The sequence below is a fragment of the Sus scrofa genome, chromosome 13, assembly GCF_054392235.1.
Source record: "Sus scrofa isolate SSC_HxYL_T2T_F1_AM1 chromosome 13, Sscrofa_HxYL_maternal_Yorkshire_Landrace_v2.0, whole genome shotgun sequence".
Lineage (NCBI taxonomy): Eukaryota > Metazoa > Chordata > Mammalia > Artiodactyla > Suidae > Sus > Sus scrofa.
In genome coordinates, this window is record NC_139395.1 from 213,119,355 (window position 1) to 213,146,733 (window position 27,379).

The 27,379-nt window shown below is 45.4% G+C and overlaps 1 long non-coding RNA gene across 4 annotated transcripts; it reads left to right on the forward strand.

Moving 5' to 3' along the window:
* Window positions 1-8,729: 8,729 nt before the first annotated feature.
* Window positions 8,730-13,060, forward strand: LOC106508033 (uncharacterized). 4 transcript variants are annotated; one of them, XR_014823945.1, is made up of 4 exons: window positions 8,730-8,809; window positions 9,167-9,327; window positions 9,582-9,741; window positions 10,735-13,060. It is a non-coding gene; the product is annotated as an uncharacterized LOC106508033 (long non-coding RNA). The 4 variants fall into 4 exon arrangements; XR_014823946.1 differs by lacking the exon at window positions 9,582-9,741; XR_014823947.1 differs by lacking the exon at window positions 9,167-9,327.
* The last annotated feature ends 14,319 nt before the right edge of the window (window positions 13,061-27,379 follow it).

Consider the following 27,379-nt stretch of genomic DNA (forward strand, 5'->3'; position numbering starts at 1 on the left):
TATTTCTCCCCCTTGGTACTTAGAGTTTCTTTTTCTTCTATTTGTTTTTCAAACTTGCCTCTCCATATTGTTTTTCTCTCTTTTTCTAGAACTCCCAATATTTAATATTCAATAGCCACTATCTCTCAGTATGCAATATTCTTGAATATGTTACTCCCTAGCTCTCATATTTATTCATGCTTTTAATGTATTGAGCTTTTGCCCTGTGTTCTGGGGTCCATCAGATCACTGATCATTCAGATCAGTTTGTTTACTGGCACCATCATGAGAAAGTTCAAGGCTGAAGGATGGATATAAACTGTTAGCACTTTTAACACTAATTTCTTGGGGATGGTTCACACCCTGAAGGCAAGAGGACCCCCAAACCCCTTGATGGGGACACCATGTGGGCAAGTGAGCATCTTCAGATTCAGATGGCATTTTAGTCTGACCAAACCCAGGATGAATCCAGTTTCTAGAGGAAGTAGCGGTGTTGACAGTTTTGAAGTTGAGTTGATCCTTTGATTCTCCTGGTTATTTTCTGTAAACATGTCTTCGTCCTCTGTTTATGGGCCCACAGGCTTGCTCATCACCCTATCATGTGTTCTGGATATTGTTACCCTTTGTCCTTGAGTCAGCTTCCTCCCGGGCCTATGATCTCCATTCATCTCCCACCTGCATTAGTTAGCTCGAGCTGCTATGACAAAGTACCACTAACTGGGTGGCTTAAATAACAGAAATGTATTTCTCATAGTTCTGGAGGCCAGAAGTCCAAGATCAAGGTGTTGGCAGGGTTGCTTTCTTTTGAGGCCTCTCTCCTTGGCTGGCAGACAGCACGTTTTTGCTGTGTTCTCACATGGTCTTTTCTCAGTGTGTATCTGCACCTGGTGTTTCTTTGTGTGTCCACATTTCCTCTTCTTTTAAGCAACCAGTCAGATTGGATTAGGGCCCACCCTAATGACCTCATTTAACCTATTTACTTCTTTAAAGGCCATGTCTCCAAATACAGTGACAGTCTGGGGTACTGGACGTTAAGGCTACAACATATGAGTTTGGGGGACACAATTCAATCTTTAATACAGCCCTGGAGCTTAGCGAAAACCTGGAAAGGTTTGCTGCGTGCCTAAATGAAAGTCTCCGATTTGTTCTCTTTCCCTGTTTTGATTTTCAAGCGGTTGTGATGCATGGGATGGCAAATGCTTTCCTAAATCAAATGAATTTTTTCTTTATTGTCTATTTTATCCTTAGCCAGTTATATTTCGTGTTAAACAAAACAAAACAAAACCCTGTATATAGTGGTGTGAATATATGGTCCTTCCCCTCTCTCCTCAAATATCCTTCTGCTACCTGGTAATGAAATGAGCTCTATGCCAGAGGTCAGATGCAGCCCAAGTCTCTGTGGCAAGCCACTAAATTTCTCACAACAGGCCCATATTTGTCTACGAAGATTTCAATCTGTGTTATTGCATGCTGGATTTACCTGCCTTGGGAATTTGGTTCCTTTTTTATTTATTAGCACCCATTCTCTGTTTCATCATGCTCTACCCCAAGCTCTGACTAATTTGAATTTTTCCAAAAGCACAGAGAATTGTACTATACTGATGGTGTCAGTTATTTGTGATTGTTCTTCTAGTCTATAATAATAGAAAGATGGAGCTTAAATTTTTTTGCTTTAGGCATTGTCTTCTTTTGCATTCTTAATTTTTGTATTTTGCTTTCAGTCTTCTCCCTGAATTTTTGATCTCTGAAAGAGCAATTTAAAATAGCTACCCAATGGTTTATGTATCCACAACTGAGTTTGTTGCCAAGCATACAAAATGAATGGATTCCTTATTGAAATGTTAAATGCCTCCATAGCAGAGTCTATGTGTAGAACTGAAATGGAGACCTGGAGTTGGATTCTGCCATGGAGATCATCAGGGTGACAGATTCCAATGGACTTAGAATTTCACACAAGTTAACAGTCTACCAATGAAACAATGTAACTCTCTTCTGCACAGGGTTCCAGGAGCCAAGAGAAGTTCACACCCTAGCCATGCTCAGCTGCTCTCTATGACCCACATTTTCCATGCTCTGCTCCATTTTTGGCCCCTGAGCATGACTTTCCATCTGCCAAGAACACCCTTCCTTCCTTGCTCACTGGGAAGACTTTTCTGATCCGAAACTAGCCTAGGTGCTCTTCAAGGGCTCCTAAAGATTCCAGCTCTCCTCCTGAAGATGTGTAATGCTGCTTTGCAAGTGGTTGTTAATATGGCTGACTCTCTCGACCAAAGACCCTTTCTGGGGCATGCAGCTCTTTGGAAGCTAATGTGGCCTATGGATTTTAGCTCAAAATTATGCTTTTAAGTTCATGAGATAAAACACACTGGGTTCTGTTTCAGAGCAAGAGGGAGTGAGTACATTCTACCCTGTCTGGAAAGCAAATGGTGATTGACAGACAGACTAGTGAAGAAGACAGAATCTAAAGTATCCCTGAACTCGTGGTGAATTGCCATTTTCCCCCCCTCTGGAACCCCCTGTTGTAGATTTGGCACAGCCCTAAACCCAGAAATGGGCATTGGTGCCCATAGGGAGAGCTGCACTCTGGTCCTGTCCTTGGGAGCAGGAAGGAAGTCTCCTAAAATTTAGAAGTGGTGGAGAAATCCCTGGTTTTATTTTCCTTTTCTCCATTCCCTTGTGCCCCAGACCCCAAGCCATCCTGTGGTGTCACGGGCATGAGTGATCACAGCATCCTAAGACGGAGAAACTGAGGGAGGAGACTCTTCCCTCTGATCAGAGGAGCTGTGGTCTCAAGAGGGTAGGCCAAACTCCCAACAATTTTTTTTTTTTCTCTCTGTCCTCCCATTCCTTGTCCATGGACACAGATGCAGTTGTGGGAAATGCATAGACGAGCAGGCTAAGTAAAGCCCCAGTTTTTTGGCCAGGGGACCAAAAAGTAGGGCCCCTGGGAACTGGAAAGTACCAGAGAGAAGGAAGAGCTGGGGAAAGCAACCCCACAAAGTTGTTTGTGAACTTCTAGGCCCACCCCTGAGATGCACAAGAATAGACCTGACCTCAAATAGCATACTATAAAATTTTGAGAACTGAACTAAAAAATAGACCATTGCCCAGGTTTCAGACTGGCTATTGGATAGTGTATACAAGGACAGATCCAAAATCTTGGAAAATAGGACTTATATTAGAACCACAACCCATGGAAGATTGGTTGGAACTCAACCTGGTAGATTCTGATTTTTTTAAACTAACATTCTCCATAGGGGAATTCCCACTGTGGCTCAGTGGTAATGAACTTGACTAGTATCTATGATTTTGTCGTGGATTTGCTCCCTGGCCTCGCTCCATGGCTAAAGGATCCAGAGTTTCTGTGAGTTGTGGTGTAGGTTGCAGATGTGGCTCAGATCCCATGTGGCTATGGCATAGGCCAGCAGCTGCAACTCCAGTTTGACCCCTAGCCTGGGAATTTCCTTATGCCATGGGTGCAGCTCTTAAAAAAATTATCCATAGGATTTAGACAAAATCTAGAGTCTTGTAACATAATCATCAAAATATCTAGGAGACAATTAAAAATAATCAGTACAGGAGTTACCATCATGGCTCAGCAGATTAAGAACCCAACATAATGTCCATGAGGATGTGGGTTTGATCCTTGGCCTCACTCCAACACCAGATCCTTGGGTTAAGGATCTGGTGTTGCCATAAGCTGCTGTGGCAGTCATAGATGTGGCTCAGATCTGGTGTTGCTGTGGCTGTGGTGTAGGCCTGAAGCTGCAGCTCTGATTTGATCCCTAGCCCAGGAACTTCCATATGCTACAGGTGCAGCTGTAAAAAGACAAAAAAAATTATCAGCACAGATGAACAAGTGGGAAAACCTCAATTTATATAGGGAAAGACAGCCAATAGAAGCCAATGTTTAGATGACACAGAATTTAAGGCAGCTATTATAAAAATACTCCAACATGTAAGAGCAAACAGCTTTAAAATGAATAAAAAGGTTAAAAGTCTCAGAAAAGAAATAAAAGATATAAATAAGAAGAAAAAGGAACTTTGGAAAGGAAAAATACTATAACCAATATAAAAACCTCTCTGGATGGGGCTCAAGAGCAGAATGGAGATGACAGAGGAAAAAGTCAGTGAACTTCAGTGCAGAGCAATAGAAACTATAAAACCCGAACAATACAGAGAAAAAAGATTAAAAGTAGAAAAGAATGGAATTTGATCAACTGATGAGACATTATCCAATATTCCAACAGTCTTGTCATAGAAGCCCTAGAAAGAAAAGATGCGGTGCATAGAAAAAGTATGAAGAAACAATAGCTGAAAACGTGCCCAATTTGTAGAAAAGCATAAACTTACAGACTCGAGAAGTCTAAGAAATCCCAAATAAGATAAACTCAAAGAAATCCATGCTCAGAGACATCATTATCAAATTGCCAAAAACTAAAGAGAAAACAAAACATTTGAATCAGCCAGAGAAAAATAACACTTTCCTTATAGGAGACCATGATTCACATAGCCACGATTTCTCCAGAAGGAAAGAACATTTTAAAAGAATATTTTAAAAGAACTGTCAACCTACTATTCTATAGCCAGTAGAAATATTCTTTCAAAATGAAGAGGAAATAAAGACATTCTTAAGTGAACTTAAAAATTATCAGCACAGGAGTTACCATCAAATAAGAAACACCATTGTCACCAGCGCTTGCTTAGGGATGAGAAATGATAAGGAAATGACACCAGAAGGAAAGCGGGAACATCACAAATGAAGGAAGGAGTTTCCGTTATGCTCATCCAGTTAAGATCCCAAGTAGCATCCACGAGGATGTGGGTTCAATCCCCAGCTTTGCTCAGTGAGTTAAGGCTCCGGCCTTGCTGAGAGCTGTGGTGTAGGTTGCAGCTGCTACTCAGATCTGGCATTGTGTGGCTGTGGCATAGGCCCGGCAGCTGCAGCTCCCATTCAACCCCTAACCTGGAAACGTTCATATGCTGCAGGTGTGGCCCCAAGAAGGAAAAAAATTATGAAGGAAGAACAACAAAGATGCTAACTACCTGGCAAATGTAATCAACCATCCTCCACCTGAGTTCTTTAAATGTGTTTGATGATTAGAAACAAAAATTTTAACCTTGTCTATTAGGATTTTCAGTGTTATGTTGATGTAACAGATACAGCAATTGCAATATAAAGGAGGGAGGGTAATAGTACCTACATACTGGTAATAATCCCTTGAAGTAGTAAATATTGATTCTACAGACTGTGAGAAGTTAAGCATGTGTATGCTAATCCCTAGAACAACTCAAAAATTACACAAAGAGATATACAGTCAAAATGCAATAGGTAGATTAAAATAGAAAACTAAAACCTGTTTAAATAACCTCAAAGAAAGAGCGAGGGGCAGAACCAAGCCAGCACAACATGGTACTTTGCATGGGGGCACTGGTGGGAAATTTATGGAGACCTGAAAACTAGAATTGGTATTGGAACTGCAGAGCTCTTCTCATGCTCAGCCAGTAGCAGGGGCTGGGGGAGAACCAGTCACCAAAAGGTTCTGGAAAAATTGCACACACTGGATGCCTTGCTACACCTCACTGACCCTGTCATGTGCCAATAATCTCCATAGACCTGAATAAAAGACTGGGAAAGGCTAATACCTTATTTCATCAAGTCAAGACTAAGATGCCCTTGATTACAATCATGACTTTATGCACCAATAAGAAAGGAAAAACGCTTCCAATAGACTGTGACAGTTGCCTTTAACAACAGTCCTGAGCAACATATGAATCAATCACATCAGATTCCTTTGAAATTAATCTTCATCTCTTCTGAGGGATTTGGCAATGAAACAAACATTTTGGTAATAGAAAGTGACACAGCTTGCCTGACTTCGTATTTTCCAACCTGAAGTTTTCTTTTTTTTTTCTTTTTAGGGCTGCACCCATGGCATATGGAGGTTCCCAGGCAAGGGGTCGACTCAGAGCCACAGCTGCGGGCTTATACCACAGCCACAGCAACTCGGGATCTCAGCTGCGTCTGCAACCTACACCACAGCTCACGGCAATGCCAGATCCTTAACCCACTGAGTGAGGCCAGGGATCAAATCTGCAACCTCATGGTTCCTAGTCGGATACCTTTCCTCTGCACCACAACGGGAACTCCACCTTCCTGAGGTTTCTAAGGCACTCGGTTGTTCCTTTGCAGGAGAACGTGGACTTACGATCATTCCTCTGTGACAAATACTCTTCACTAATAATCACATTTACATCCTACTGCTTGGCTTTTGCCCCTTTCTGAGTACAAAATGGCTTGTCATTTCAATGCTGAATCATAGTGAAATTTTTGGGAGGATGTTCTAAGTGGCAGCTAAGCACACAGGTGAAACTAGCAGATGCACATACCTCAGCTGGAGCGAGGACAGTGTGACCACAGCGACAACAAAGTGGATGCACGAGCAAAGGCCGTGGCTGCCACGTCATACCCGCCACTTGGCTGAGGGCTTTTGAAAGGCACCATGATCTGGAGATGCATCCAGATTAGAGATGCTACATTTTGCAAAACTGTGTATCTTAGAATGAGTAGACCACACCAGTCCTGTCAGACTCTGCCATTTGGGAGAGTTCTGCACCTAAGACATGTTTCTTGAACGGCCCCCTGTTTGCCAGGGAATGTTCTAGGGCTACAGTGACTCCTTGGCCACGTGGAGCTCACACTGAGTAGGGAGAACGGATAGCAAATGAACAAACAGGAAACAAAATCACACATTTAAAGGGCAACAAAGGAAATAAACAGGGAGTTGAGAAGGAGACTCACAGTGGAGTGGGGGTGGGGTGTATTGTGTGTTTGTGATGTGCTCTCTCAGATCTTGCTGAGTTCCAACTAAGTCAACATTTGGATTTTGGCCTCAGAGTCATTGATAGCCTGCCAGGTGATCTGCTTTCTCAAGGTTTACTGAGGACTGAGGGATCCCCTGGGATGTGGGAATTTCAGTCCTGGAACAGGGAGTCCCAGGCACACGGGCCACCATGGTCACCCGATAGGGGTTCTAACTCTGTTTCCTTTTTGTTTAATATTTGTTTGACCATTCCCAAGTCTAATGAGGTTTGATACTAAACCTACAACCATGACTTTCATTTTCTCTCATTCCCATCTCTCCTATTCTCATCAAAAGAGGTTCATTTGATAGATCTGACTTAAATCTTATGATTACTAAATGCATTCAGTCATTCGGTAGCTGCCAGGGCTGAGAAGGCTGGTCCACCAATGGCCAAAGGAAGATGAGAGAGCATCCAGCAAAATCGCCAGAGGTTCAGAGAAGGTGGGTAAAGCAGAAACGAGAAGGACAGGGAAGGCTGTTTCATTTTGTAATTTTCTTTTACTTTGTGTAAATGATACAAACCAACATCTCTGAGGAAGAGTAACTTCCTTTGCCTTGAAACAAGCTAAGGGCAAAAACAACTTCATTCTTTCACGTTCAGAATCACTTTGGTGTAGCATTCTGTTTTTCAGCTAAAAGACTAGCTGAATTCTGGATTGCAAATGCTTTTAGGACTGTTGGAAATGACTCTTTTTTTTTTTTCTCTCTCTCTCTCTTTAAAACAATGAAACACAGGTCGCACAGTGGGTTAAGGATCTCGCGTTGCCACTATATTGGCTCAGGTCTCTGCTGTTGGGTGGGTTTGCTCCCTGGCCTGGGAACTTCCACCTGCCGTGGGTACGGCCAACCCCCCCCCCACTCCCACACAAAACAATAAAAAATATAATCTTGCTTTGCTTTCCAGCAAGGGCCCCCACGTGGAGGAGTCATTTTGGTGTCTGTATGCAAATGGGGTCATGAGATTGTCAGCAGAATCACAATCCTTATTAGTTTTCACAGGCCCTCAGTGAACTCCGTGTTTGATCTCTGCCTTCAGTTCAGGGTTGACAGGTAATGACTCACACTTCTGCTGGAATATTCCAGAACTACCTTCTGAGTCCTTCCCTCCCTCCTCACCCCTTTGCATCTCATCTCCCCGTCATACCTCGAAGCATTGTCATTTGAATGAAGCAATCAGACGCTCCACTTGGGACCACCTGCTTATTATTATTTTTTAAAAAGATGCACGTTGTGACTGAGGTATACGGAATGACTGGCCAGTGGGGACCTGCTGTAGAGCACAGGGATCTCTACCCAATATTCTGTGATCACCTATATGGAAAAAGAATCTGAAAAAGAAGGGATATGTGTACATGTATAACTGAATCACGTGGTTGTACAGCAGAAATGAGCACAACATTGCAAATCAACTGTGCCTCAATAAAACTTTAAAAAGTGAAAAAAGGCACATTTTAGGGGAAATGAAAGTAGTGAGATGGAAATGGGGGCGTTAATGCCTTAACCTATTCTAACACTTTTGCTCATAAATGCCAAGGAGAGACAATGTAAGAGTGATAGTCTATGTGTGCTTGAAACAACAGATGAGAAGGAAACCAAAAAGCCTTGAAGTTAAGTAAAATTTGGAATCGACTTTTAAATTAAGTATGTTCCATGGGGGTTAATGTTATTTGAAAGCTGAATAGCCCATGTCAAAAATAGATTTCCCTTTCTCTCCAAAGTGTAGCAAAAAATAACCACATGCCTTTCTTGGACTCCTGACTCTCACCCCAAAGGGTTTTCTTGTATAAGAACCAACAATTCCTTGGATGGAAACACTGGATAGGCTAGTCATTATTTTGAGATTCAGAAGATTGCAGATTCTTGGCAGAGCTCAGTTGTTTTTCTAGTAGTAGGCAAGTGGTTGGACAAAAAGCAAGAAGCGGATCCATGTTGCTGGCTTTGGATTCTTTGAACAAATGAGACAGGTGAGTGGCTGCCCTGCTCATCCCCCTCTTTGGCGAGGAAAGGTCTCTGGGGCAATCCTGCTGGGGGATCTTGGTCTCCAGGAAGCAAGGGGTCCCTTCCCCTCTGCCTTTGGGGTGGCCGGCCACTTGAGGAGGACCTAAGCGCCGATGTCTGCCTGTTGCCAGCACAGCTCATGAAGGGCTTCGACATAGTAGGGTTGCTTGTGGACAGAGAACAATCACTCCATTGTCAGATTTTTTTTTTTTTTTCCCACTTTTCATCCAAACGCTGGGTTGCTTTGCTTGCTTTGCAGCACAGTTGGAGATACTGTGTTGAGAAGCCTTCGCTCATGGCAGTGTTTTCCCTGTTCATTTTAGGCTGCTTCTTGCATTGGAAAATTCCATCCTTTAACACTGGGATTATATGTCACCATTGCTGAAATCATAGAGTCTACTTAATTGGCTTGCAAGCATGAGAGATAGCCAGAGAGAATGGGAGAGGCCGAGCATTCCCTTGCATAAAGAGGGGATTCAACAAGGTCAGTGAACCAAAGAACCCTTAGGTCACAAACCCTCAGGGGGTCATGACATTCGTCCTGGGTTTCCTGTCTTCAGAAGTGAAAATGATGCCTGTTTAAATTATTTGTAAAAAGCACACGTATTTAAGATTGGCCATAATTAAGCCGGGTGAAGTATTTGAGGGCCCATCCTTTTAAGACGTATATTTTTGAAAATCTCAATGACAGAAAGTTTTTAGAAAGTTATTTAAATACTTGCATTTTTTTAATCTCAGATTCCAGAGCCCCTGCGTGGACATGATGTACGCATGCGCCTGGCAGGGAGGGCGGCTCAACTGAGCATGCTCCGGAGCTGGCCTCTGCCCACTTAACAGGGAGCCGAACCCTCTGTGCTTGTGACTGATGGATGGTTTCAAATGGCCTTTATTCTTCGCCGTATGTTCTTTGGATCATATTCTGAATGGATCATTTGTTAAAGATTGGAAGCCTTAGCAACCCAGATGCTGAAATTCATGTTAACAATTCAGTAAATTGCCTGACGATATTGTTCACTTTATCTGAGGATGGTCTTTTTCTCATCAAAATCTGTCCCTCTGAAGAGGCCCCTGGACCTCAGAAACTTAGTGTCACAGAAAGAAAAGACAGTGACATTATGTCTAAATTTGGTTTTCATCTAATTAAAAACAAACCATTGTACAGAAGTGGTTACAAATAGCAGCTAGTTGATTTTTAAGCACAAAATGTAAGAATTGCAGACACGAGGTCATGAAAGCAATTGTTGATGCTCAAAACCTGTATTTCAATGTGAGTGCCAAACAGCTAACACAGAATAGCTCTTTCATTGACTTCCTCTCTGTATCCAGTGGCCTTGAAATCATTTTCACAAAATTTTTGTGTCACTAGGACATTTCCTGGTGACACCGGGCCCAGAAATGGTAGAAGTTGCTCGAACTAGGGCCTGTAGGCACGTTATAAAGTTTATGGGTTTTAGATATGCCCTCCCAAAATTTGATGTTAATCCTCACATTTAATTAAATGTTTGCATATGTTGGATATTAAAGATTATACTAAGCACAAGATTTATAGTGTGTGTGGGGATAAAACGTACACATCTTTTTTTTTTACTCTCAGCTTTTTCTTTTTTTGTAATACCCCATCTTGGACATCTGTGCATTTCTCTCACCTTCTGGCCCACCTTTGATGCCAGTCATTGCTGGGCAACCGGCTTTGCGCAGGTGTAACCAGACGGGCCGTGTTTCAGCTGCACCCTGTGTCTCCCTGTCAGCCCTGGGGCTTCTCTGGGACGGTATCTTGGAGTACATGTGTGTGCCATGTGTGGAAGTTGTGTGGGAATCAACGCTTCATGAGGCAACGCTCCAAAAGGAAATGGGAGTCTCTAGGTTAATGCTTCCCTTTTTCTTCCCGCAGACTGAAAATTACACAGCCTCTTAGGGGGCCCTCAATGGAGACATGATGGATCACGTGACCACCTTTTCTTCCTGCTTCCCCACTTTGCTCCCTCCTGCCCTTGACTCCTGTCCTCTGGATGCACTCTCCAAAATAATCTTCCTTTCCAAAACCCTTGTCACAGGCTCTGCTTTCTGCAAGGAACTTGGGGCAGGACAGCACGATGATACACTAGAATGAAGGCGAATTGTCTGTCTGTGAATGGGCTTCAAAGAGAACTTGGGGAAACACCAGACCAGAGGCTCATTGGAATCAGAGCATACAGAATAGAATGGACAGGCCCCCATCCAGCTCTCACAAGTTCAAGTATACGCTAACAAGTATCTGAGTCTTCCACGAAGAACAGGAGGAGAAGCTCCCCCAGCCTGGTCAAGCCTTTTGAACATCTGTAAAAGTACATGTGACACGGAGAAGAAGCAGAGAACAAAAGAGCGTGTGGACAAACATTCAGGAATCCCAATCGCAGGAGACTTTGGCCCTCTTTCTAGATCTAATTATAAAACTGCAAATGATGCTGGCCTATTCCAAGGAAGTTGTTGCTCTCACTCTAGATGTGGTCTCTGGCGACAAGTAAAGGTGGGGAAGATGGGGGCAGGGAGCGCCTCTTTGCTTCTGTCATGATCCATTGTGAGCCAGTGTGGCCTTTCCATCAGCCCGGTTGTTGGCTGCATGCTCAGGATTCTGAAAAATCTAGTTACCTCCCTGTATCTTTCTGTACCTGTAGAGAGTACATCTGTATGATCTAGTCCAGTGGTTCTCAGAATGTGGATGAGACGACCTTTTGCTGAAGGCAGATTTCCACAGGAGGGAGGTTAAGAAAGCCAATTCTTGGGTTCCACCCCAGATCTTCAGCAGTCTGTTCTGATGAGCCTTCCAGGTGATTCTGAAGCTGGCTTAAGTTTGCAAACCACTTCCCTGGGTCTCTTCCCTCTCATCCTGGCTTTCAAGCTTAGGTGGGCTTCACCGTTGATTCCATACGCTGCCCAGAGAATGGGCTCAGAAACAAAAGATGTCTTTCTTTACCTCTTGATAGCCAAGAGGTAAATAAAGGGCTAGAACTGTGTAGGTAGCTACCTGGATTACAGAGAGCTATTTGCTGGACTTTGGAAGTCAGCTGTTTGGAATGTGAGCTATTTTCCTGGGAGTGGTGGTTAGGTTCCCATAGCATCATAGTTAATCCTGAATCCAGCCAAAATATTGCTGTGTCACAATGAAATGGAGCAGATCATGATGCTCCTGTAGTATTAGAAACCAATCAGAACAAAATAAAGCAATAAATAAAACACAGGAATAGTATTTTATTTATGCCAGTACTGTGGTGGAAGGAAAGGTTGATTTGGAGGTGGTGAAAAGGTAAATGGGGATTTGTCAAGATTATGACGGAGTGGCTGGCCTTTCCCTTTAGAATGTCATGGTACTAAGTTCTCTAGTTAGATTTGTCTTGAATGTGGTTCTGGCCTGTTACTTTATCTTCTTCTGAAGTCAGATTTCTCACTAGGAGGGAGGTAAAGAATGCTGAGGCAAGTTGGCAAGAGTTGAAAAGGAGCATGGAAAGAGTAAGGGACTAAAAGAGAATGTGGGTTTGCTTTTCATGAACACGAGCATCAGCAGAGACAGGACTCACTTGAGTTGTGAGCGGTGAGAGATGGCTGGGCCAAGAGAGGGTCAGCATTCTTCGCTGACAAAAGAGAGGAAAGAAAGCAGACAAAAAAGCCGACCACATCGCTCGGGAGCTGCTGTTCTGGAAGCGTTCCTGCCCCTCGTATTGTCCTGAGAATTGGCCCTCAACAGTCACCTTTCATGTCATCTTGCTCCTCTCTGGCCACAGATGGGCAGCTGACCAGAGGCCTTGACAATGACCACTGATATGGCATAAGAAGATGAGCTGGACCAATCCAGCGTCCTCCCTTTTCCTTCTAGGCATTTGAACTTGGAAATACCCAGAATGGTTGTTCGATCTGTGATGGGAAGAAGTACGTGGCTGTGAGCATGTTACTTGTTTTCCAGTCAAATGCTTCTAGCTTGCTTTCCTCTGGTGGCTAAAATACTTTCTTCAGGGGTTCACCCTGCATTTATTCAGGATTTTATTTTTGTACCATAAAAATGATCCTCGCTGACGGTTGCATGGCTGGATTTGGGGAAATGTGGTAGCCCTAATGGAATTAATTAATTGAATAATATTGCCTGACAAATGGCTCTGTATACCAAAGAGGGATTGAGACCTAATTACCGATGTCATTTATCTCTCTATTTGCACCCCAACAATAAATGACTCGTTTCTCATTAACGTTGGGTCATCTTCCAAAAGGAAGAAAAAGAGGCCAAAATCTCAGGAAGGGAAGAAAAAAAAAACCGATGTCTTTGTTCCCCACCTCATTATCCTGATAAATCACAACAGACTCTGTTAATTAGATGGGCAGCTTTAACTGGCTGACTCCTGTCCAACAATTACCTCAGAGAGACGCACCACTGGGAATATTTCCTTCCCTTGGGAGGAGATGAAAGGAAGTCTGTAACAAAAAAAAAAAAAAGAAGGATCATTCCCCCAGCATGACTGGGGGGAATTACAGTTGTCAAGGTGAATTTCTAGACTGAAGGGCTGGAGTTGTTTCAGGGGTGGCACATTAGGGTGATGGCGGGGTGTCTGACGCCACCCTCCTTATCTCAGGCTTAGGTAATGGTCCCTGGTGCCTCCAGTTCCCCCCCAACCCCCAGAAGATTAGAGCCTAATTAAACAGGGGAACAGGTGTAAGAGGGCCTGATTTGATCTGGCCAAATTAATTGCTGAGATTGGTCTTGCAGTTGGGAACTGGAAACAGTGAATTAACTACAGCCGGAATACAGCTAATCCCTCAGTATCGCCTCGTCTGTGTATAAAATAGACTGGACTCACTGGGAACACAAACAAAGAGGGATTTGAAGTGAAGGTACGACGCATCCTTGCATGGGAAGTGTTGGGCAATGAACTTCACCACAGACGGTGGTCCTGTGTCCCAGACTGCACTCCTGGGACAGCCCTGGGTTATGCCTGTTGTCTCTGCAAAATTATTCATCGTGCCCCCTGTCATTCTCAGAAACACTCCTGTTTAGACTGTAAATTAAATAATTATTGCATTTCAGTGTCAGTTTTCAGCTGCCCCCTTTTCCCCCTCTATCAGAATGGTGGTGTTATAGGTCGAATTGCGTTCCCCCAAAAGGTGCTGAAGTGCTAAACTTTGTACCTGTGAAAGTGACCTATCTAGAAGTTAGGGTCTTTGGAGTTCCTGTGATGGCACAGTGGTAATGAACCTGACTAGTATCCATGAGGTTCGATCCCTGGCCTTGCTCAGTGGGTTAAGGATCCAGCATTGCCATGAGCTGTTGTGTAGGCCGGCAGCTGTAGCTCTGATTTGATCCCTAGCCTGGGAGCTTCCATATGCTTCAGGCGCAGCCCTAAAAAAAGAACAAAAAAACCCCCAAAATTTAGGGTCTTTGTAGATGGTCAGCTTAAGAGGAGTCATCCAGGCGGCCCCTCATCCAATATGACTGGTGTCCTTATAAAAAGGGGAAATTTGGGAGTTCCTGTTTTGGCTCAGCAAGTTAAGAACTTGACATAGCGCCCGTGAGGTTTTGGGTTCGACCCTGGCCTTGCTCAGCGGGTTAAGGATCTAGTGTTGCCACAAACTTTTGTAGGTTGCAGATGCGGCTCAGATCCTGCGTTGCTGTGGCTGTGGCGCAGGCCTGTAGCTGCAGCTCTGATTCGACCCCTAGTCTGGGAACTTCCATATGCTGCATGGGCAGCCCTAAAAAGCAAAGGCGGGGGGTGGACACAGAGACAGACATGCACATGGAAAGGACACCATGTGGCAATAGAGGCAGCGATTGGGGTGATCTACCAGCAAGGGGAGCCAGGGACAAGCAGCAAACCACCAGAAGCTGAGGGAGAGGCCTGGAGCAGACCCTTCCTCAAGTTCTCAGAGGGAACCAACGCTGTGGACACCTTGATCTTGGACTTCTGACCTTTAGAACTGTGAGCCAATACATTTGTGCTGTTTTAAGCCATCCACTTGCGGCATTTTGTTGTGGCAGCTCTTGCAAACTAAGTGGGGACTGGTTTCAAAACTGTCTGAAAGCCTGGGAGTTCCTATTGTGGTTCAGCGCTGACAAACTCGAGTAGTATCCATGAGGACATGGGTTCAATCCCTGGCCTTGCTCAGTGGGTTAAGGATCTGGCGTTGCCGTGAGCTGTGGTGTAGGTTGCAGACTCGGCTGAGATGCCATGTTGCTGTGGTGATGGTGTAGGCCAGCAGCTGTAGCTCCAACTGAACCCCTAGCCTGGGAACTTCCATATGCTCTGGGTGCAGCCCTAGGGGAGAAAAAGTGTTGGAAAAGCCTCAAATGGGTCTTAGTGCAGACAGTTTACAGAAGTCTTGGGGGCAAAGGCTGTAGACTGGGAAGTTGGTCAGTGAACCAGCACCGACCTCTCAGGGCCAGGCGCTGGGGACAGGGTGGGGGGGACAGACTCGGCTCTCGACCACCATGCAGGCAGTCAGACGGGAGGGAGGCAGCGCAGATGACCTCAGGCTTAATTAGTGAGCTATGAATAGGTATCAACTGTGCACAGGAGGGAGGAAGGCCATCCAGGAGGGAGGTCCCCCAAGCTGGGCCGAGGAAGGGACATCTAAGCTGACCTGAGAAGTAAGGGTCACCTGCTAAAAGCAATATAGGGATGAGGGGAGCATACGTGAAGGTTCTAGGGCAAGAGCCGGTGAGAAGTGTACTGCGCATGCTCAGAGAAATCCGATTAGCAGGAGCAGAGGGAGGGGGGTCGGGGTCGAGGTCGAGGTCGGGGTGGGGGTGGGGGTGGGGAGGTGGGGCAGTGAGGGGAGGGCTAAGTTGCTTCCAGTTTTTCCTCTCAGCCTGCCCCACCTCACCCGTCACAGATTTAAGGCACACTTACCTGCCCCAGACCCCAGAGCTGGGGGCTGGGGAGTTGCAGTGGCAGAGACCAAAGGGTAAACTGCCACCCGAGCAGTTGATGGCCCCGGGCTGGGGAAGGAGGTGGGAACCAGAGAGAACAAAGCCACCACCTCTGTCAGGACAACTCAGAGCAGTGAAGGGGGCCGTCTCTGAGACGAACCTTCTGGAAAGTCTCTTTGCGGTGGCCAGAGGCAGGGATGGGAGAAGCGGAAAATGTTAATCCCTGGTTGAGAAGAGGGGGCCCTCTTGGTCCCCGATCTCTCTGGCCACTAGTTCCAGGTGACTGGACTTTTAGAGGGGACAGGTCATGTCCAGAGCGCTAATTCTTTCTGACTCTATAATGTGATTCTGTTGCCCTGCAGCAGAATTGGGGTTCCTGCTTGTCTAGTTTTCATCCAGGGACGTGGCAGGACATTTCAGGACATTCCAGGACATTCCACAGTACACCTTTGTGATGGCCTCTTGTCCTTGAGGCCTCATGCCTCACATTCTTGGACCCGGGCTCCCAGGACCTATGTGGACACCACCTTGAATTGAGCATTTCGTCTCCTTGGTCAGAGTCTAAGGAAACAATGGAATCTAGAGGCGCAAGCCACACTGTGCACATATTTTTGAACGTTAGCTTTGGCAGTTCTGTTGCAGCCCAATCCAAAGGGGCCGTGGAGAGTGCCATTTTCCAGGTGGATGTCTAGATCGGGTATTCAAGTCACTGTTTGTCTTCTCTAGTTGAGTCCACTGATTGTTTCTGGTGGGCCCAGGACAAAAAGTTTTGGTAAAGCAGAACTGGGCTCGGATTTTGTAGGCCTGGCATTTATTATGTAAGCATACAGGTCTGCATTTCAAAATGAAAAAAGCAATGATAATTAAAGTTTCTCTAGGCTTCTCGGGTCCAAACCACTCTTGCAAAACCACCTTTGGATGAGCTTTAAGTGTCAGCAAATCAGAAACATGTGGATTTAATTTCCTTTGAAATACACTAGGGGGACAAGGGGCAGTGGAGCTTGGCAGCCAGCTTCTTAGGGTTTGCCAAACCCCAAATATCTCACACTCTGTGTGAGCCGTCCTGCTGGCCCCCAGCAGTCTCATCTGGCCAGTCCAGCCACTGCCTTTTTTTTTTTTTTTTTTTTTTTTGCTGTACCATCTAGGTTTTCTCTAACCATTAGGCCATTCTCTTGGTCCATCTTAGCTGCCAGAAGGGTGCTATTAACACCACCCACATGTTCAATAGGACTTTGGCAGGGGGACCCATCCTGCAATGAGGTGTTAGGTTGGCTCTGGTCTTATCTGGACAAATAGGCCATCTTTGCAGCCATTCCTGTGTCTTTAAAATCCAAACCAACTGTGAGAGTAGTTTTCCCACTTGATTTTCTAATGGGAAAATATTTAGCTTTTATGGAGGATGATGGTATCAGGTCCCAAATGTATTAGGTTTCACTATCATCTAATATTCATGAATATAATATAAAACATGTACATACTGCTCAAAGACCATAGCCACCCTGCCGTGAGGTTCCAAGGTAAATATGGGCCCACAAACCTCCTGGGAAGATCAAGGAGCAGTTTCTCTTCGAGGAGAGGAGCCCTCCAGTCTGGTAGACCTGATGTCTCCCCCAAACCCCCAGATCCCAGTCTACTAATTTAACAGTGAAAAATATGCAGACAAGGTCTGCGTCACCCCTGTGGTCTGTTATTTTTCTTTCTTGATAGTAATGCCTCCCTTTTTCCTCCTATATGTTCTATGTCCAGCAGTCTCTTTTGCCTAAAATAATAATGTGCATGACATGCAAAAGACAAATGGAACCTTAAAAAAATACTTTTTTTGCATCCAAGACAACCAATGCTTCAAGCCTACTCTGTGTCATGGACGTACAGATGCTGATTCTTTCATTATCCACATCTTACCAGAGAGGCAGTTGAAGGCAGCTCCAGAGAGGGTAACCCACAAATTATACAACCAAGCGAGTAAGAAAGCTTGAGCTTGACCTTGGGCTGTTAGGCTCTAGAAATGGGTGTTCTTTTGGTACTTGATGCTGTTCTTTTAGTCCATGGTGATGGTTCACTTTATAGGTCAACTTGATTCAAGGCCCAAGGGGTGCCCAGATGCTTGGGCAAACATTATTCTGAGTGTTTCTGAGAGGGTGTTTTTGTATGAGATCAACATTTAAATTGGTGGATCGAGGGAGTGCCTGTTGCGGCTCAGTGGTAATGACTAGTATCCTTGAGAATGAGGGTTTGATTCCTGGCCTTGCTCAGTGGTTTAAGGATCTGGTGTTGCCGTGAGCTGTGGTGTAGGTTGCAGACACGGCTTGGATCTGGTGTTGCTGTGCTTGTGGTGTAGGCCGGCAGCTGTAGCTCCAATTCCACATGCTGCTGTGCAGGTATAATAAGAAAAAAACATTGGTGGACTAAGTAAGCAGATTGCCCTCCCTAATGTGGGTGGGCCTTGTCCAATCAGTTGAAGGCCTGAATAGAACAAAGAGCCTGATCCTCCCCTGAGTGAGAGAGACCTCCTCCTGCCTGACTGCTTGAGCTGGGACATCAGCTCTTTCCTGCCTTTGGTCTTGAACTGCAACATCAACTCTTCCTGGGTCTTGATCCTACTGGTCTTCAGGCTGGAACTTCACCATTGGTACTCCTGGTTCTTACGCCTTTGGCCTTGCACTAGAACTACACCGTTGGCACTCTTGGGTTTCCAGCCTGACAACTCACCCTGCAGGTCCTGGGATTAGTCAACTGCTATATAATCACAGGAACTGATTTCATATTTATTTATTTCCTTCTCAGGGCCACGCCCATGGTATATGGAATTTCCCGAGGTAGGGGTCAAATTGGATCTACAGCTGCCGGCCTACACCACAGCCACAGCCACAGCAATGCTGGATCTGAACCGAATCTGCAACCTACCCTGTGGCTTGTAGCAACACCAGGTCCTTGACCCACTGAGCGAGGCCAGGGATTGAACCTGTGTCCTCGTGGATACTAGTCAGGTTCTTAACTCACTGAGCCACAATGAGAACTCCAGGAGCCAATTCCTTATAATATCTTCTCCCTCTCTCTTTCTCTGTGTGTGTATGTGTGTCTGTGTGTCTTTCTCTCCATTTCCATCTCTCTATCCTACTGGTTCTATTTTCCTGGAGAACCCTCATCTACTCATTTCCTGTTTGATCTACCAGGCAGCCCTATGAGGAAGATGGGTCAGGTACCATCACCTGGAAAATGAACATGAGCGCATGCAGGAGCACAGACACCTGCACACATACACACTCACGTACACGCCACACTTCACATGCGCTTTGGCACAGATCAGAATCTGGGTCCACTCAGGCTTTTTCAGGGCTCCTTCCCTCTGGCATCCACAGAGCAGCCACAGGTGGCCATGCCGGGTCATCCTCAGAGTTATTCATCGCCAAACCTGTGATAGCATGTCCTCCTTTAGGCAGAAAGATCTGCCTCTGAGAACGGGGTTTATGGAGGCGCCAGTGCTACCTGTCTGTTCTTCAAATTCCATGTTGTGAATTCTAGCTGCAGAAAACAGCACAACAGGGAAGGAATCAAACCTCCCGACTTCCCACCTGGACACAGTGAATACAGGGGAAGGATGCTTGAGAATAAAATTGCCCTCCAAAAAATCGAGTCCTTGGACTTCCCATTGTGGCTCAGTGGGTCCAAAACTGGGTCAAGAACCCAACAGAGTGTCCATGAGGATGCAGGTTGGATCCCTGGCCTCACTCAGTGGGTTAAGGATCTGATGTTGCCATGAGCTGTGGTGTAGGTCTCAGATGCGGCTTGGATCCCGTGTTGCTGTGGCTGTGGTGTAGGCCAGATCTATAGCTCTGATTGGACCCCTATGCCGCAGGTGCACCCATAGAAAGAAAAAGAAAAACAGAGTCCAGAGCGGGCCGTGGATATCTGAGTAGCAGAATTTCTGTGTAAGTGAGGGCAAATCTCATTGTGTGAGTGGATGTAAGCTCTGGGGCCACTCGGTGTATCAGTAGTCCTGATACGGTTGGCACTTTGTAAGCACTCAGTCTGTTCTCTCTCCAGGTGTTCTGTTTTATAAAACCACACCTGCCCCAGGGTTAAGAAAGAACCGTGTTCTTCCCTGAACCTCTCTTGCCTTTACGATGTCCACACTGGCAGTTGAGCTGTTAAACTCTGAAGAGGTACCCTGACTATTGATGGAAAGTGAAGGCAAGATTGGCGAAGGGATGTTTACACGTCCTCACCTGCTCTTATCCAGTGGTCAGAAGTTCAGGAGGTGGTGGCCGTGACCTTCTACTGCTGTTTCTAAGTAGCAAGAGGGGAATTCTGTTCTGGGCTTCAGCAGCCACGAGATCCCTGCATAATCCTTGGACTCTCCCTCTTTCTCCTGCCTCCCACCCCAGACCTGTTTGTGTTGATATCTCTGCAGAAAATGGATGGGGGGTGGAGTTGGGGGTGAAATTCTACTCAGCAGTCTGTAATAGCCTATATGGGAAAAGAATCTGAGAAAGAATGGAGGTGTGCATATGTATAACTGATTCACTTCACTGTACACTTGAAACTAACACAACATTGCTAAGTCAACTATACTCCAATGATATTAAAAAAAAAAAAGAGGGAGAAAATGGATGGGAGAATGGCATACCCTCCTGCCACCCCCTCACATGCCAACCTGGTTCTTCAGGAGAGGCTGGTGACAGAGAAGGATGCCTGGGAAGGAAGAGCGGGGACTCCTACTGCAAAGATGGGACAGCAGGAGGGACCTTGTGCATGTGAGCAGCGTGCTTAGGATTTAATTAATGTCCTCTAGCAAGTCTGCCCCCGGGGTCAGAGAATGCATAAAAGGGGTCCAAAGACCGGATAAAGGGATGGGATTCAGTTTGGCCAAGAGGACAGAAAAACACTCTTATCCTTTGATTGAAAACCTTCTCTGTCTCTTGCAACCCCTTGGTCCTAGAACAATATCATTTTCAAAAGGTCTGGTTTGGGCTTCATATCATGAACTGGTTGCTTTGAGCAGCAAAGGAGAAAAGAGCATTTTCCATTTCAAAAATGAGCTTCAAACTCTCTAGTTCTGCCCGAAGCCCAAAGTTTGACTGCCACCAGCTTCATAATGGGTGGTATTTCATACTTTGAAAACCACTGCTCTTTTCTCTGCCTGTTTAGTAAGCTCTTGTAAGGAGGGTTGAATAAGAAACACCATTTCTCATGGAAATGGCTTAATTTCCATCATACCCACACATAGGCTTGTTTTTAGAGTGACTCAGACATGCTGGACAGTGTACTCTGAATCAAGGGAGAAATGGAGGTGATTGAAACGTTTGCTTTGAGAGAAGAAGCCAAGCAAAGACATCTATTCCTTCACATTGACCTTGCAGATGGAGAGCAAGCAGTGTTGCAGTGCAGCCCTCATTATTTGCTAAGGGGCAAGCAGGGCTCCTGGTCTGTGAATTGCAGCCCTGGTCCTCTCCTACTGGAGCCTCAATGTTGGATGTCTTTCCCAAGGGGGCTGGGGGCATCAGGTGGGTCCTGGCGCTGCCTGCTCACATCCATCTCAGCAGAGTTATTCTTCAATCCAGCCAGCTCTCGTGCCATTGGTAACACCATAGAATAACATATACCTGGCTGTATAAAACTGGTGGCTTTCTAGTTGGTTCCCTTCTGGAATATTTCCAGCCTACAAAGGGGTCTGATTGCACATAGCTTAACCTAGCTTAGAAAGAGTGATTCAAATTGAAGTCACCTAAAAAAAATTCAGATGCCTGGCCCTATGTCAGATCAATGAAATAGAGTCACTTGGGAATGGGGCCTTGGGCATGAGCATTTTAAAAGTCTTCTCAAGATGTGGTACATACATACTGTGGAATATTACTCAGCCATAAAAAAGAATGAAATAATGCCGTTTGCAGCAACATGGATGAACCTGGAAACTATCACACTAAATGAAGTTAGTGAAAGACAAACATCATATGATGTCACTTATATGTGCAATCTAAAAAAAAAAGGATGCAAATGAACTTGTTTGCAGAACAGAAACAGACTCACAGACTTTGAAAAATTATGGTTACCATGGAGTTCCCATTGTGGCTCAGTGGTTAATGAATCTGACTAGGAACAATGAGGTTGTGGGTTCGATCCCTGGCCTTGCTCAGGGGGTTAAGGATCTGGTGTTGCCCTGATCTGTGGTGTAAGTCACAGATGAGGCTCAGATGCTGTGTTGCTGTGGCTCTGGCGTAGGCTGGTGGCTATAGTTCCAATTCGACCCCTAGCCTGGGAACCTCCATATGCCTCGGGTGTGGCCCTAGAAAAGACAAAAAAAAAAAGAAAAAGAAAAACTATGGTTACCAAAGGGGACAGGTGGGGGAGTGGGAGGGATGGATTGGGGGTTTGGGATTGGCATATGCACACTAAGGCATATGGAATGACTGGCCAATGGGGACCTGCTGTACAGCACAGAGAACGCTACTCAGTATTCTGTGATCATCTACTTGGGAAAAAAATCTGAGAGAGAATGGATATGCGTATATGCATAACTGGCTCCCTTTGTTGTACAGCAGAGATTATCACAGCCTTGTAAATTAACTATACTTCAATAAAACTTTAAAAAATAATCTTCTCAGGTGGGGGCTTCTAAGATGCCAGGGGCAACAACTGAAGGAGAGACACGGGAACTATCTCTGGGCTGTGTTTCTGGGTCTTTCATCTCTGGGATTTCTGGGTCTCTCATCTCTGCAGGGGGTGCTATGACATTGACTGGTGTGGACTAAGGGCCACCAAGGAGTGTGTAGCCCTGGGATGGGGTTTCACTGTTTTGGGGCCTGTTGGGGAAATAGGCATCTAACCTGGCAGGTGGACACACACATGCGCACTCACACACACACACACACACACACTCTTCCCAGGTTGAAAGGCCCTCACACTGGTCACCTGGCTGGGCACACAGGATATCCGGTAACCATGGGAGCTGCAGTCCTGTGACCCCGTCTTCTGATCTAGGGACTTTTTCTCACCCATATTCTGGTCTCTCATTGATGAGAAGGTATTTAGGCACTCTGCAGGCTCAAAGCATAGAAAGCTGGGGTGGCTATCTTAGGATCCAGCAAAGTTGGCTGCAGGATAAGGAGTATAAACAGAGGTAATCCCCCCCCACCCCCCGCAAAATACCCCTTCCCCACCCTACCCCCCGCCCCGGACCCACCACTGCCTTGGCACGGGATCCTTTAGATCCTGCGGTCCAGCTGCATCCAAGTACCAGGGATCTGGGCAGCGGTGCCCAGGGCCACCCCTCCGGGCGCCCCACCCACCAGCTCCCCTGGCCCCGTGGCTCCTCTTTACATGCCCGACTCTGGATGCCTTCTCCCTGTTTTTTCTCCCTTCTTGAGTCATCCAGGCCCTCGGCATCCTCTCATCCAGGGATTTAGCTTTTACAAAAGCAAGGATGAAGCTTTTCAGCTGGCCCAAATCCCGGAGGCAAGGAAGTGTGAAGCTTGGCTACCAGCTGGAAATGGGTGTGGGTGGGGAATGAAGGGAACCAGACTCGAGTCTGTATTTTAAGAGGCGATCCTGCCAGAATGCCCTTGCCCCATCTGCTCCAGCTGCCCAGCTGCCCATCTGCCCTCGGCTTGATTTCCAGCTCTATGTTTAGACAATAGCTGCGGTGGTGCTTTTTTTTTTTTTTTTTTTACCCCCTCCCCTCACAAGCTGTTGAGACTTGAACCTGGTTAAAATAGCTGTTCACTTTTCCTGGGGCCCTCCAAGCTCACTCAGAAATCTCAAGTTGAATTGAGCAGAACTAAGTTATTCCCTCTGCAGCAGCATATGGGTGTAGTTTTTTTTTTTTTTTCTTTTTATGGCCACACCTGCGACCTACGGCAGTTCTTGAGAGGTCAGATCGGAGCTGCAGCTGGGGCCTGCACCACAGCTTGTGGCAATGCCGGATCCTCGACCCACTGAGTGAGGCCAGAGATCGAAACACCTCCTCACAGAGGCAATGTCAGGTTCTTCACCCACTGAGCCACAACGGGAACTCCTGGGTATAGATTTGACTTGAGGAGCAAATCCCCCCTGGGGCTGTTGGCTTCCGCCCCTTCTCTGTTCATACTCAACAATACAAATGTACTCTGTCTTATGAAATTACGCTGGTGGAGCAACTAGGAACTCGCTACTTAAAGTGAGGAGCATCTGTGTCATCTGGAAGCTTCTTAGAAATTTAGATTCTTAGCTGACCCTAATCCTGCCGCAGCAGAATCTGCATTTTAATAAGAGCCTAGGTAATTTGTACACACATTAAAATTTCAGAAGCACTGCTCTGGAGCATTCAGGTCACACTGATAAGAATGGAGACAAAATGCTCCGGTCATTTAAAAACATTTTTAAACAATTAAGAAAAACACTCATGAAAAAGATTTGCTTATTAAAGGAGCAAAGATTCAAAATAGAAAGAGATTACACCACTGTTTGGTTTCTTCTTTATTAGACACTGCTGAGAAGTTTTAGAACAATCCACAAAGCTGTTCCTTAAAGTAGCAATTTCGTTTCTGTGACTTGATCTTGTTAACATGTAGGTTGTGATGTAGCTTCAAGGACACAGGAAAAGGATTTTCAGACAATGGTTTAGTTGTTGTTCTAATCTTCTCCCTTGGTAGCAGAACCCCAGCTTTGCGAGAGGGGCAGGGAGCAATATGCCCCTAAAAAGTGTTTTCTGGACCCTTTGCAAATAGGGGTGGACAGTGAAATGTAAGCAGATGTCATTAAGAGGCGCCGCCAGGAAAGCTCTTTATGAGGGAAATCCTCTCAGTTACCAGCCCCTTCTGATCTTTGACCTCTGCACCCCCCTCCCCTTTCATCCTGCCTGGCCCTCAGATGGGATGTTGGAGATCCATTACCTACTCATCTCTTTCCAGATTTTTCATTCTATAAGAAAAAAAAAAATCCTAATTTGTTTAAGTCACGGTGTCTCAGGAGTGTGATATTTGCATCTGAACACTACTCCCAATTAATATGCGATCTCAATGTCCCCAAAGAGAGGTCTCGTTAATACATTATCATTTATCCATCCAATGAGATGTCATGTGGCAGAAAAAAATCATGTCAAACTGTGATTTCAAATGATTCCTCATAGCAGACACTTCTTTTTTATATTCACTCTTTTATAGAATTTCAGTATCTATATACTGAGATTATACAAATAACTCTATGTTGTATCGATATCTTTTTTTTTTTCTGTCCTTATTGGGACATCATTGACAGATAACATTGTTTAAGTTTAAGGTGTAACATGTATTGATTTGATACTCTTGTTAGCTCTCTTTATCCACCTGTGGACCAAAACAATGTTGCCTGCCATTTCAGTGAACAACAAATGTTGCCAGCCACCACACCATCAGCCACTGCGGTCACCCCAGTGGTACACCCTGAGGGGCATTCCGATTGGAGAAAACTAGGATCCTGGCTCTGGGTTGTTAAGATGCATATTAAAGGGTTGATTTTTATGAGCCCAGACTCTTTCATTTCCCCATTCAAAGAAAACCCCTAAAAGCATTACCTGGAGAGGTCTGTTTTTGGTGACTAGCAGAAATCTTGTGATTTTCCCACTATGTGTTTGTTTGTTTGTTTGTTTTCCCTAGCAACAACTGCTGTCTATTCTGGCTCCTCCCAAACCTCTTTAGAACAGTTGCTCACAGCCATGTGAGAGGCTGTCTCCCAGGCTCTAGTTCTCAGTAAGTTCCCCGAATAAAACATAACTCTCAACTTTTAGGTCGTGTGCTTTATTTTCAGCCAGCACCTCAAAGGCTGAAGATGGTCTGAAGACAATGTTTTCCAGCCAAAGCCAATTGTCATATACTCTTAGGGCTTGGTGACTTGTCCTCTCTGGAGTGTCACTTCACTGGCATTCTGCCCTGTGGCTAGTGGGCACTGGGCTTTGGGGACACAGGCACCCCACAGAGAGCTATACTGCACAGCAGCACTTCATTCGGGGCACCCCTGGGTTCTCACGCTGACACATCACTGAGGAACACGCTGGGGCAGGAAGATTTCAGTGACAGTGGGGGAAGCAGGATGATTAGGAGATGGCTAATATTACAGAAGCCACATCAGGGTCACTATAGATAAACCACAAAATGTCCTACTTCCGGAGTTCCCATCGTGGCCCAGTGGTTAATGAATCCAACTAGGAACCATGAGGTTGCGGGTTTGATCCCTGGCCTTGCTCAGTGGGTTAAGGATCCGGCGTTATTGTGAGCTGTGGTGTAGGTTACAGACACAGCTCTGATCTGGCATTGCTGTGGCTGTGGCTGTGGCTGGCGACTACAGCTCCGACTAGACCCCTAGCCTGGGAACCTTCATATGCCTCGGGTGTAGCCCTAAAAAGACAGGCAAAAAAAAAAAAAAAAAAAAAAAAAAATCAAAGTGCCCCCTTTTGCTTATTTCTATTTATTTATTTATTTATTTATTGGCCACCTTGCGACATATGGAGTTCCCAGGCCAGGGATCAGATCCAAGCTTCAGCTTTAGCTGTGGCAACGCTGGCTCCTTAACCCACTGTGCCGGGCTGGGGTGGAACCTGTGTCCCAGTGCTCCCAAGTGGCAACTGATCTGGTTGCACCTCAATGGGAACTTCAGCCCCCTTTTGCTTTACATGCTCAAAGTGGCCCCTTGTCTTTCTCACTGTGGACACCCCCCCAGCCCAACAAAGCATAAACCAGCCAGCATTTCTCGGTCTTTGTTTACCTTTTCCTAAATAACAGCATCTAACATTTGTTGAGCATATTTCTGGCACATGCATTAATTTGCTGAATTCTGACAGCAGCCCTGTGTGGCAGGTACTTCAATGAACCCCAATGTTTGGATGAGAAAACTGACTCTGGGCAAGAGCCGAACCTGGAGGTCCTGTGTGTGGGAGAGGGTAGCGCTGGCAGCCCAGACTACCTGGCTCCCAGCCTGAGTGGCCACAACACCAGTTCTGTGGCTGTTCCTCTGGAGAGCCTGAATAAAAATTTTTAAACACTCCAATCCTTCCTTTCAGCATTTTAGGTGATTTTTTTGAAGTGTAATTGATTTATAAGGTTGTGTTAGTTTCAGGTATGCAACAAAGTGAGTCTGATTTATAAGGTTGTGTTAGTTTCAGGTATGCAGCAAAGTGAGTCAGTTATATTTCAGATTCTTTTCCATTACAATGATTACAGGATGTTGAATATAGTTCCCTGTGTTATACAGTAGGTCCTTGTTCTTTATCTATTTCATATATAGGAGCATGTATCTGTTAATCCCAAACTCCTAATTTATCCCTCCCCCACTTACCCTTTGGTAATCATAAGTTGGTTTTCTGTGTCTATGAGTCTGTTTCTGTTTTGTAAATAAGTTCATTTATATCTTATTTTTAGATAGCACATATAAGTCATATCATTTGAGGTTTGTCTTTCTCTGACTGACTTAATGTGATCATCTCTAGGCCTATCCATGTTGCTGCAAATGGCCTGATTTCATTCTTTTTTATGGCTGAGTAATATTCCACGGTACACATGTACTACATCTTTATCTAGTCCTCTGCAGATGGACATTTGGGCTGCTCCCTTATTTTGGCTATTGTAAATAGTGCTGCAATGAATACTGGGGTGCCTCTATCTTATCAAACTAGAGTTTTCTCTGGATAAATGCCCAGGAG